Source organism: Euprymna scolopes, chromosome 23 (assembly GCF_053919585.1).
Source record: "Euprymna scolopes isolate OS-2025 chromosome 23, ASM5391958v1, whole genome shotgun sequence".
Lineage (NCBI taxonomy): Eukaryota > Metazoa > Mollusca > Cephalopoda > Sepiida > Sepiolidae > Euprymna > Euprymna scolopes.
This window is the reverse complement of record NC_136504.1, coordinates 23094142-23107360: the sequence shown is the minus strand read 5'-3', so window position 1 is coordinate 23107360 and position 13219 is coordinate 23094142.

The window sequence follows — 13219 nt, the reverse complement described above, 5'->3', positions numbered from 1 at the left end:
CATAATTATTATTAGGGATGTGACAACAGAAAATTCTTTTCATTCTTTTGACTCTCGGGTATATATCCGACACAGTTAGACACACTTAATCAACCGAGAACCATATCCGTGTATATAAAAATATATAAGATATCAATGGATATATACCTGAGAATCAAAACAAGGAAAGAATATGCTGTTGTCATAGCCCTATTCATTATATATCTTCTTTACTTCATCTCTTTGAACTGTTTTTTGTCCTTGTTGGTTGTATTGTTTTTTTTTGTTATTGTTGTTGTTCATCTTCTTCATCATCTTCTTCTATGTCTTCTTTTCCTTCTCTATCTTTTCCTTCTACCTTTTATACTGCTATTTTTATTTCCCCCTCTATCTCAATCGCTCTGTATCTATTTTATACACATGTGGCCACTCTTTTCTTTTCTATTCTATATTTAATTATCTTCCTTTTTCTCCCTCCATCCCTTCCCCTTCTCTCTCTTTCTTTCTCCATCCTTCTATTTATTCTTGTTTCTTTCCATTCTTTGTCTTCCTCCTGCTTACCTTTCACTCCGCCCTTTTCATTATTATCTATTTCTTCCATTATCTGCCTTCTTATAGTCTATGTCCTTCTACCCCTTCTCGTAACACTCTTCTATCTCCTTTTCTCTTCACCTCTTTTCTTTCTTTATCTAATTCTCCTCTCCTTCCTTCTTAAACATACTTCTGTTGTTTCTCATTCTTACCCTTGTCTCTTCCCCGATTCTTCATCTTTTTCTCTTCGATGGTTTGTCTCGTTTTATTCTCCCTCTCCCTAAAACTCTTGTCTTTCCACTTTATTCTTAATATCCGTCTTCCACTCTTCGTATTTTTATATTCCCTCCTTTTTCCTAATCTTGTCTCTTTTAGCACTTTTTCTTTCTTATCCACAATGTCTCTCTCTCTCTCTCTCTCTCTCTCTCTCTCTCTCTCTCTCTCTCTCTCTCTCTCTCTCTCTCTCATAAGCTACTTTAACTGTGTCCTTTTTTATGTCGTTCTCTCGTTTCCATTCTGTGTCTAATTCTATTACCCCTAATTCAAATAGGTTTTCTTCTTCTTCTTCTTCTTCTTCTTCTTCTTTATTGTCTTCTATACTTTCTTCATTACCATTCTCTCTCTTTCTCTCTTAAGCCTCTTTTACTCTAACCTTTCCTACTTCTTTCTCTCCGTTCCATTCTATATTTTATTCTATTTCTCCTCCTTCTTTCACATATCCGTCACCCTCTTTTTCTTCTTCTTTTTCTTTCTTCAATAGCTTCTTCATTTCCTTCTCTCTCTTTTTCTCTCTTTTAAGCTTCCTTCACTCCACAGCTTTCTATGTCTTTTTCTCTGTTACATTCGTTATCTTATTCTATTTCCCCTACTGCTTCAAGCATCCTTATTTTTTCATCTTTTTCTTCTTCTTCTTCTTCTTCTTCTTCTTCTTCTTCTTCTTCTTCTTCTTCTTTATATGTCATAGTCTCTTCATTCCCTTTCGCTCTCCACCCTATTATTTATTTTTCTCTTTAATTCTTTTTCTCATTCTCGTCCATTTTTTTCTTTTTTCTACTCAATCTACAAACCTAAAAAAAAAATACCGAGACCGCAAAGACAACGTTCGCCTTTCAACTTTACGTTTCCATTCCTCACATATTGAATCCCTTATAATGCCAATACATCAGACGACGCATCTTTTTCTTGGTTTCATTCGATTCACAAGTCAGACGAACAAAAGACCGAACATGAAAAATATAAACAGAAGCAGAAAATACTGGGAGAAAAAATAACAAGAAAAAAAAAGCCGCTAAAGCTAAATCGTTTAATCAGATTTACAGTGACACACAAAAAAAAAACGATAAAGAAAAAGACATGTCGACTTGATTCGACTGTACGTTTCATCAATCGATTCTTTCCGGCTTCCTTCGGCATTTTCCGGTATTTTTTTTTTAAATAATTTTGTGGACACGCAATTTAAACTTATATCCACGTAACCTCTGTCACCTACATTTCTCACTCTCTAATTCTATATGCAGATATTTTTGTGCCAAAAATATATAAATGTATAAACAGACGAACTCAGTAACATGAAAACATTTTTTCGTAAGTTTAATGTGAAAATTCAGAAAACTGAATAACGTTATATAATTCATTTGTTTAATAACATAAATCACGAAATTATCTTCTCCAAATTGTGACCAAGTTTCTCTAGTAAAAACTTCGTCAGCAACAGCGGATGTATACCTTTTCTCCAGGAAGGGCCGATTCTTTGGGATTTATATCCTCATCAAAATGAAAAGAAAAAATAAAAACAAATTATTCTTGAGGAAGAAAAATGTTGTTTTCACAACGAAAGTTCCAGAAAACAAAATAATTTTAATCATTTAATAAAACTTGTTTGAATTCTTAGGATTACTGTTTACATCTTGAGTGTTATTTTTATGACGCTTTAATCGATGTAACCTTCGCCCTCATTCAGGTGCATCTTGTCAAACTTGGGAATCTTTCTGTTGAACCCGAGAATCTATCTGTCGAACTCTGGAATATGTCTGTCGAATTCGAGGATCTTTCCATTGTTCGACAAAATTTAAATGTTACGTTCACCGAATGTTGTAAAAAAATTCACTCAAGGTGAAAACAGTAGTCCGAATAATCCAAATAACACGAAGCACTGTGTTTGTTTGAACAGTTCTTTCAGTGAATGTGTTTCAACGAACTTACTGCATCCGTATCCCTCAACGAAAAAACACCGACAAACTCGAAAGTCCCTCCCTCAGATATTGAAAAACATTATTCTTTAATTTTTATGTTCGTAATGCCTGCTTTTTAAATACCACTGCTGATCCAACTGAAAACTAAGAAACTCCCTTCGATAAAAACATATATAGATGGATAAGTGTGCGCTGCATTAATCGATTCCAGTCTCTTACAGACACTAGTGAGTGCACGCAGCTGTGTGTCGTTTTTACTAACAGAAATCTTAACAGTTGACGAAATGATGCTGAATTGCTGAGGATACGGCAGAATAAAGCTGGAGGTTGGACAAGTTTCGCCTGTCGACAGGAGGCTTTAATTGTAGATAAACAGCTATCGGAATTCGATCTATAGCTGGGGATCAATGCTATTAAGAAAATCTGTGGTGTATATATAACAGAATCAGGCGATGCTGCAATCCTAATCGATGAACCGGATGATTGCAGTACAAAGAATGGCCTGCACCATGGTAATACTTGAACTGTCGTTCTCCCAGTGATATAAAAAGAATGTGCAAGAATTTGCGGTACTTAGCCATGCAAGGAAGGGTTATGATAATGTTATGGCTTGCAATAAGCCACAAAGAAAACAGAACAAGGGAATAGAGTGTAAACAATGTATTACTGGAACAACAACGTAAAAAGGTTTCAACTGAAAAGAGTAGTAAACGTCACCGAGCAGGCGAGGGTCGCTCTGGTGTTTAATCCACATCTGGGATCAAAAGGTCTATGGTTTATATAATGGATAGAACAGTCCATTTGGAGGGTGATTTCCCCACAACATATAATGAGCTCCCATAGTGGCAGCAGAATGGATAGCCGTTGCCATATCCGAAAGAAGAACTTTGCTACTCCCAGTTGCCGTCGTGCAAGCAAAAGGTGCGTCCAGTGCTACCGCGAACTGAACGGGTTTGTGGATGCTTTCACTGACAATGCAGAAGTGTGCACGCAGAAACTAGATAGCGTGGCGGCGACAATTAGTTAATGCGTCTCTTCTGGGTCCACGAAATGAATATGTTCAAATCCATGTGCACGCTATGGCGGTTTCAAAAACTATTTTAAAGGGTCAGCGCTTTTGTCTCACACGGTTGGGATTTGAGCTGAACGTTGCGCCACTTATAATGGAGTTCGTTATTGACGCTATCGTATCTCAATACCACAGGATAAAGTGCCACATCGGCATATGTTGATGACATTTTCATTGATGAAAGCTTAGTCTTTGCATCGTACAGGCAAAAATATTTGTGGACTATGGTTTGGTTTCCAAGGATCCAGTGCAACTGAAAGACAGAGCCAAAGTTGTTGGCTTGCAAGTTTGAGAATGAGATAGCACTCTTTGATGGAAACGAGGAAGTCAAATTCCGAAAATCCCTGATGGAGTGACCCGTCGGTGCGTATTTTCTCTCTGTGGGATACTTGTTGGTCACTTCCTCATTTGTGGGTGGGTTAGGGGGCAGTTACATTTATCAAGCGCTTAGCAACTGCAATAACAAATGTCTGAGATGATAGGATCAAAAACGCTTATCTCTGTCACATGTTCTGCAACAGATCTGAGCAGAGTACAAGATTCCAATCCATTAGGCGGATACTGGTGTATGGACCGTAAAAGAATCACAGTCTAAGTGGATGCAAGTTGGATAGTTACACGATTGGTATTGGAAACGAATGAGATGGTCATTGAATACACGCATTGGCTATGTCTAAGTAACGATGCTCAGCACATTAATCTAGTAGAACTTGACGCGACAATCAAATGGGTCATTTTGGTCATTCAATAGGAGCCAACAATGTTGGACTTGGCCACTGATTCGGCGTGCGTGTACCGGTAGATTTCCGAGTCTTAACTAGAAAACCACGTGAGAACACGAGAGAAGCTTGCGAAATGCTAATTAGGTGACGATTAGGAATCTTGCAAACGCTAGCAAACTATTATGAGTTGACCATAGACGTGAAACTTGTGTAATTCTGTCAGAATCAAGTATATCATCCCACCGCGAAGGTGAATGGATCTGCTCAAGGAAGGACAAGAGCCGGTGTTCGAGAATTGCGTAATGGTAGAAGGACGAGAACTGACACCAATCATAAAAGTGGAAATCCGGGTGTGAAGCGAACTTTATACATCACCAGGTCGGTTGATTAACAAGTGTCCAAAGACATTGCTAAATCCGTAGTGAAATCCCGCGAAATTTGTCAATCGAAAAATCCAGCACCTCTTCGCTGGTAAAAAAAAAATTAGTGTGAAGAGAAGCTGGGCAGATTAACCACAACAATGATGAGGATTTTCAAACAATCATCGACTGTGATCCCTCTAGATTTGCAAAATGGCGATCAAAGCACCGACAAGATACGGCCACTGTTATCCGACGGAATATGTTTTGTTTCTGTCTGTGAGTCCCGTTGATGGAAATTATGATAATAACACTAAATTCTAGGGACATGCATCTGCAGTTTCGAGTGGAATCGGAATTGTAGAACGAAGTCATGCACTGTTAAGACTATCGCGGCCAGGAAAAAAATTGTTTAATTTAGTGTGCAGTCTACTGGTACAACGCCACGGCGAAGGATAACTTTCTGTTCGCCGGTCGATTCATTACGTAGATACCATGTACGTATAAAGGATTTTGAAGCAAACCCGCTATCTGAACCAGAGTTGACTGGAAGTAACTGTAGAAAAAAGACGTCGTTTGGGTTAAAACCCCACGTAGCAAGTAAACGTAATAAAATAGGACTGGTCGTGTTATTGAATTGATCAGTCCGCAGTCTGTGAAAATTGATAGAGTACCTCATCATATAAGGAACCTCTGACCACTTATACAAACATATAGAGTGACAAAAGCGATTTCGAGGATATGAATACTCGAAGCGGAGACGAGAGTATGCGTTAAAGGGAAACCTGCGTCGCTACTCTTCGATAAACTATCCCACAAAGACAGATACTATTCCGCTTCCCAGATTGTGATCATCAGATTAGGTACTGATGTTGATATTATATATATAATTATATATATATATATATATATATATATATATATATATATATATATATATAATAGATGGGTGTGCTTGTATAAATCATTTAACCGATAAACTTTTACACAAGTGGTCACATAACACTGAAATTCACAAGAAATAGTATTTATATACCAAGAATGCGGTACGACGGGTAAAGTCTTTCTTTAGATGAATGAACAACACATTAAGAAAATATGTCGGCAACTTGCATTGAGTACTGTTCATTTTAAAGTTGTATTGAGTACTGTTCATTTTAAAGTTGCATTGAGTATTGTTCATTTTAAAGTTGCATTGAGTATTGTTCATTTTAAACTTGCATTGAGTATTGTTCATTTTAAAGTTGCATTGAGTATTGTTCATTTTAAAGTTGCATTGAGTATTGTTCATTTTAAACTTGCATTGAGTATTGTTCATTTTAAAGTTGCATTGAGTATTGTTCATTTTAAAGTTGTATTGAGTATTGTTCATTTTAAAGTTGCATTGAGTATTGTTCATTTTTAAGTTGTATTGAGTATTGTTCATTTTAAAGTTGCATTGAGTACTGTTCATTTTAAAGTTGCATTGAGTATTGTTCATTTTTGTAGCAGAAGCAGCAATAACTAAAATGAGGGGAAAAAGAGCTTACCTCGGGTATGTCTGTTGTGTCACCAGTTGGGGGGAAAAAGAGAATTCCAAGATGGCGTCCGGGGGTTTTTATTAGCATTTACCCCATGCAACTCTCGGAAAATCACGTTTCTGTCTCATGTGATTATGCAAATGGATAATTCCCGGCCACTATAAAAGCAGGAGGCCAGAGACGAGTCGGCAGTGTCCTGCAAACTGTGTGTGTGGGTGTTTCTGGCGATTGGAGTGTGTCTTCTTTTACCACGGTTATCACGGACAGGAATTCCCTCTCTTCTGGAGGTGGGCGATATTGACTATTTTGAAGTTGTACTGTTGCTGAGAGAACATTTATTTATTTTTTTTTTTGCCTACTACATTTTTGTTTCAAGCTATTTCGGCCCGAATATGGCGAAGGTGCGGATAAGCAGTGATATTATCAAGCCGTTCTCTGGCGAGGGGGACGTTGTAGCATGGCTGAAAAAAGTGAGACTTGTCGCACAACTTCAGCAGGTGGATGACGTAGCGAGTCTGCTACCTTTATACCTGGAAGGCGATGCACTGGCCCTCTACATGGAAATGGAGGAGGACGATCAAAAGAAAATAGACCAGATTGAGGCTCGATTAAAGGAGGCATTTACTGATGACGCGTTTGCAGCATATAGAAAAATAACTATGGTTAGATGGGCTGATGAACGTGTGGATGTGTACGCCAACAAAATCAGGCAGTTGGTTGGATTGGCCGGATTCACAGGAGAAAGCTCAGAGAGACTCACAAAATTAATTTTTGTCACTGGATTCCCTGACACCATCTCAATTGCTCTTCAACAGGTGCCGAACATCAAAGCCCTGACCATGGGGGAGCTAATGTCGAGAGCGAGAATTTTGACGACGACTGGCGAACAAAATCAGGATGTGGTTGCGGCCACACGCTCACCCAACAACAGGGCCCAGAATAATCCTGTTAACGTGACCTGTTTCAAATGCAATGTTAAAGGCCACCTTGCAAGGGACTGTCGAAAACGTGGAACACGGTGTTACCGTTGCGGTGAGAGTGGACACTGGGCTCGGAACTGCTCGGGAAACGAGCAAGGGGAGGACGCATAAGCGCCTGTCTCCTTCCCAACCAAGATGTGAACACGACGCTCCCGGTGATAAGCATCCATGTTGACGGGACGCGATGTTTGGCGCTTATTGATACAGGATGCTCCAGGACAATTTTACATGCAGACCGGTGCCGGTCTTGGAGAAAAACAAACGTAAATGTCAACACAATTGGTGGAATGTCCCATGCGTGCTGCGGTGTTGGAACGGTCTCTGTATCCACTGATGAAGGTGTGTCTGCCAGAGTCAATGTGTTGGTGGTGCATGGCAAGCCACTGGGATTTGACTTGCTTCTAGGGATCGACGCCATAAAAGCTCTAGGAGGTGTCGTTGTCAAGCCTACAGGATCAGTGCGGCTGGGCGCCAGGAAAAGTATTAAATGCGCAGCCATTTCTATCGATGAACCAGATTTCACTGCTACCTTTGACCATCAAAACCGAACGTGGACCGCATCGTGGAAATGGTCTGTGGACCACCCCCCTGAAAGGCTGCATAATCGAGTGTCAGAGTACCCAGTGCCAGCAGAAATTCGTGAAGAATACACGCAGGAGCTCCACACCTGGATAAATAATGGTTGGCTCGTGCCATACCCAGAGGATAAATTGGGACCCCCCAAAGGTCTAATTCCCCTGATGGCTGTGATACAGCAGAACAAAGCCAAAGTGCGCCCGGTAATGGACTACCGGGAGCTAAATCATTACGTAGACGCATTTACGGCCAACGCAGATGTTTGTGCGGCTAAGCTGCGTGAGTGGAGACAAAAAGGTGCTAACGTGTCTCTACTGGACCTCAGAAGAGCATACCTACAAGTCCGGGTCCATGAGACACTGTGGCCATACCAGACTGTGGAAATCGATGGGAAAAAATACTGTCTGACCCGTCTGGGGTTTGGTTTGAATGTGGCTCCCTTGATAATGAGAGCAATTGTCAGCGAAGTACTATCTCAGGAAGAAGTTATAAGCCGCGCAGCATCTGCTTACATTGATGACATTTTTGTCAATGAAGACGTGGTGCCCGCGACCCGTGTGAGAGAACACCTCGCGCAGTTCGGGTTGGAGTGCAAGAACCCGGAGAAGTTGAAGGACGGTGCACGGGTGCTGGGATTGGCAGTCAGGATGGAACGCAATGAACTGCGGTGGAAGCGAGGAAATGCAATTCCGGAGGCTCCCAGTATTGTTACGCGACGAACAATCTTTTCCCTGTGTGGTCGACTTGTCGGGCACTTTCCGGTGTGCGGTTGGCTTCGTGTGGCTTGCGGAATACTCAGAAGGAGAGTAAGTTCGGTAACGAAGGGCTGGGATGATGAAGCAAGGGACGCCGTACTACATCGTATGATGTTCGAAACCTTAAAATCTGCACAGCAGAACGATCCGGCACAGGGAAATTGGTGTGTGGACGGCAAAGAGCTGAATGTATGGGTCGATGCTAGCTCCCTAGCAATTGGGGCAGCCTTGGAAGATGCATGTTGGCTGCGACCTGAAGATGACTCTCAACATATCAACTTGGCTGAACTGGATGCCGTATTGAAAGACATCAATTTGGCTCTCCAGTGGCAGAGCAAGGTGCTACACATAAAGACAGATTCTGTTTGCGTATACCATTGGGTCTCGGACACGCTAACTGGAAAGGCGCGAGTACGCACCAAAGCAGCAAGCGAGATGCTTATTAGGAGGCGATTAAGCACTCTTAAGGAGCTCGTGAAAGAGTACGGGCTGACAGTGGATGTGACGCTGGTTCCATCAGCACGAAACATTGCTGACCGACTGACACGAGTGCCACAGCGGTGGTTTGAGGCAATGAAAAAGAAAAACGGTCTTGACCCAGTGATAGGCGCGGTCCACACAGACGAGCTGGATGAGAGTCAAATCATGGCTATTCACAAAGATAGTGGACATCCGGGGGTGCGACGCACTACCTACTTTGTCAGGAGAAGATGTCCAACCACGACAAAAGCAACTGTCAGAACGGTCATACAGAAATGCGAGGAATGTCAGTCCATTGACCCAGCGCCAGTCAGGTGGGAAAAGGGAAAGCTGGAAGTTAACGAGAATTGGCAGAGAATTGGAATGGATATCACGCATTATGGCACCTTCCATTTTTTAACTTTAACAGACTGTGGTCCATCGCGTTTCTCCATTTGGAGGAAATTGGCAAGGCAGGACTCGGCAAGCGTGATTCATCAGTTGGAGACAGTGTTCCTCGAGCGTGGCGCGCCGCATGAACTCCTTTTAGACAATGACACAGCTTTCTGCAGCAATATGTTCCAAGCATTTGCATGTAAATGGGGAGTTCACTTGCGATTCCGCTGTGCATACGCTCCAGCCGGGAATGGCATAGCGAAGCGATGTCATCGTACAGTGAAACGAATAGCGGCTAGAATGTGTTGTCCCATACAGGAGGCTGTCTACTGGTATAACATCACACCAAGAGACGACACATCTCCCTCCACTGCGCCTGCCAATAGGATTTATCAATACGAAGTTCGAGTAAAGGAGACCAATCTCGCAACTGCGTCCCCAGGTCCCAAGAACAGCTTTTACCAGGTTGGAGATCGCGTATGGGTCAGAAGACCGCAAAATCGATGTACCACGAGGTTCGGCAAGGGTGAGGTGACCAAGGTGATCAGCCCTCAGTCAATTTTGGTGGACGGTGTGCCTCGTCACGTGAAGGATTTGCGCCCTCGCCATTATGTTGTTACATCGGAGGAAAAGGGAGACTCAGACAGTATGATGTCTTCTGAAAAGACAGAGAGTATGATGCAGGACGACGAAGAGGATTTTGAGCCATATAATGTACATACTGAAGAAGCGGTGGAAGGACGTCCCGTTTTGCCTCTACGAAGGAGTACCCGACAGAAACGAATACTGCCCCCCTGCCATGATTGCGAAACACCGCCTATGGAGCAGACTGGTGGCAATAATGGCGATGAGGAGAATGGCAGGGAGGAAGTGCTGCCTCCGGTTCTTCGGAGAAGTACCAGACAGAGACGACTGCCCCCCTGCCCCATTTGTGATCATGAGATCAGGGGGGAGTGTAGCAGAAGCAGCAATAACTAAAATGAGGGGAAAAAGAGCTTACCTCGGGTATGTCTGTTGTGTCACCAGTTGGGGGGAAAAAGAGAATTCCAAGATGGCGTCCGGGGGTTTTTATTAGCATTTACCCCATGCAACTCTCGGAAAATCACGTTTCTGTCTCATGTGATTATGCAAATGGATAATTCCCGGCCACTATAAAAGCAGGAGGCCAGAGACGAGTCGGCAGTGTCCTGCAAACTGTGTGTGTGGGTGTTTCTGGCGATTGGAGTGTGTCTTCTTTTACCACGGTTATCACGGACAGGAATTCCCTCTCTTCTGGAGGTGGGCGATATTGACTATTTTGAAGTTGTACTGTTGCTGACAGAACATTTATTTATTTTTTTTTGCCTACTACATTTTTGTTTCACTTTTAAAGTTGCATTGAGTACTGTTCATTTTAAAGTTGCATTGAGTATTGTTCATTTTAAACTTGCATTGAGTATTGTTCATTTTAAAGTTGCATTGAGTATTGTTCATTTTTAAGTTGCATTGAGTATTGTTCATTTTAAAGTTGCATTGAGTACTGTTCATTTTAACGTTGCATTGAGTACTCTTCATTTTAAAGTTGCATTGAGTACTGTTCATTTTAAACTTGCATTGGGTATTGTTAATTTTAAAGTTGCATTGAGTATTGTTCATTTAAAAATTGCATTGAGTAGTGTTCATTTTAAAGTTGCATTGAGTATTGTTCATTTTAAAGTTGCATTGAGTATTGTTCATTTTAAACTTGCATTGAGTACTGTTCATTTTAAAGTTGCATTGAGTACTGTTCATTTTAACGTTGCATTGAGTACTCTTCATTTTAAGTTGCATTGAGTACTGTTCATTTTAACGTTGCATTGGGTACTGTTCATTTTAAAGTTGCATTGAGTATTGTTCATTTAACACTTGCATTGAGTATTGTTCATTTACAAGTTGCATTGAGTATTGTTCATTTTAAAGTTGCATTGAGTATTGTTCATTTTAAAGTTGCATTGGGTACTGTTCATTTTAAAGTTGCATTGAGTATTGTTCATTTACAAGTTGCATTTAGTATTGTTCATTTTAAAGTTTCATTGAGTACTGTTCATTTTAAAGTTGCATTGAGTATTGTTCATTTTAAAGTTGCATTGAGTACTGTTCATTTTAAACTTGCATTGAGTATTGTTCATTTTAAAGTTGCATTGAGTACTGTTCATTTTAAAGTTGCATTGAGTACTGTTCATTTTAACGTTGCATTGAGTACTGTTCATTTTAAAGTTGCATTGAGTATAGTTCATTTTAAACTTGCATTGAGTATTGTTCATTTTAAACTTGCATTGAGTATTGTTCATTTTAAACTTGCATTGAGTATTGTTCATTTTAAAGTTGCATTGAGTACTGTTCATTTTAAAGTTGCATTGAGTATTGTTCATTTTAAAGTTGCATTGAGTACTGTTCATTTTAAAGTTGCATTGAGTACTGTTCATTTTAACGTTGCATTGAGTACTGTTCATTTTAAAGTTGCATTGAGTATAGTTCATTTTAAACTTGCATTGAGTATTGTTCATTTTAAACTTGCATTGAGTATTGTTCATTTACAAGTTGCATTGAGTATTGTTCATTTTAAAGTTGCATTGGGTACTGTTCATTTTAAAGTTGCATTGAGTACTGTTCATTTTAACGTTGCATTGAGTATTGTTCATTTTAAAGTTGCATTGAGTACTGTTCATTTTAAACTTGGATTGGGTATTGTTCATTTACAAGTTGCATTGAGTATTGTTCATTTTAAAATTTCATTGAGTATTGTTCATTTTAAACTTGCATTGAGTATTGTTCATTTTAAAGTTGCATTGAGTACTGTTCATTTTAACGTTGCATTGAGTACTGTTAATTTTAAAGTTGCATTGAGTACTGTTCATTTTAACGTTGCATTGGGTACTGTACATTTTAAAGTTGCATTGAGTATTGTTCATTTTAAAGTTGCATTGAGTATTGTTCATTTTAAAGTTGCATTGACTACTGTTCATTTTAAGTTGCATTGAGTATTGTTAATTTTAAAGTTTCATTGGGTATTGTTCATTTTAAAGTTGGATTGAGTACTGTTCATTTTAAAGTTGCATTGAGTATTGTTCATTTTGAAGTTGCATTGAGTACTGTTCATTTTAAAGGTGCATTGAGTATTGTTCATTTTAAAGTTGCATTGAGTATTGTTCATTTTAAAGTTGCACTGAGTATTGTTCATTTTAAACTCGCTTGAGTATTGTTCATTTTAAAGTTGCATTGAGTACTGTTCATTTTAAAATTGCATTGAGTACTGTTCATTTTAAAGTTGCATTGAGTACTGTTCATTTTAAAGTTGCATTGAGTACTGTTCATTTTAAAATTGCATTGCATACTGTTCATTTTAACGTTGCATTGAGTGCTGTTCATTTTAAATTTGCATTGAGTACTGTTCATTTTAAAATTGCATTGAGTACTGTTCATTTTAAAGTTGCATTGAGTACTGTTCATTTTAAAGTTGCATTGAGTACTGTTCATTTTAAAATTGCATTGCATACTGTTCATTTTACACTTGCATTGAGTACTGTTCATTTTAAAGTTGCATTGGGTACTGTTCATTTTAAACTTGCATTGAGTACTGTTCATTTTAAAGTTGCATTGAGTACTGTTCATTTTAAAGTTGCATTAAGTATTGTTCATTTTAACGTTGCATTGGGTACTGTT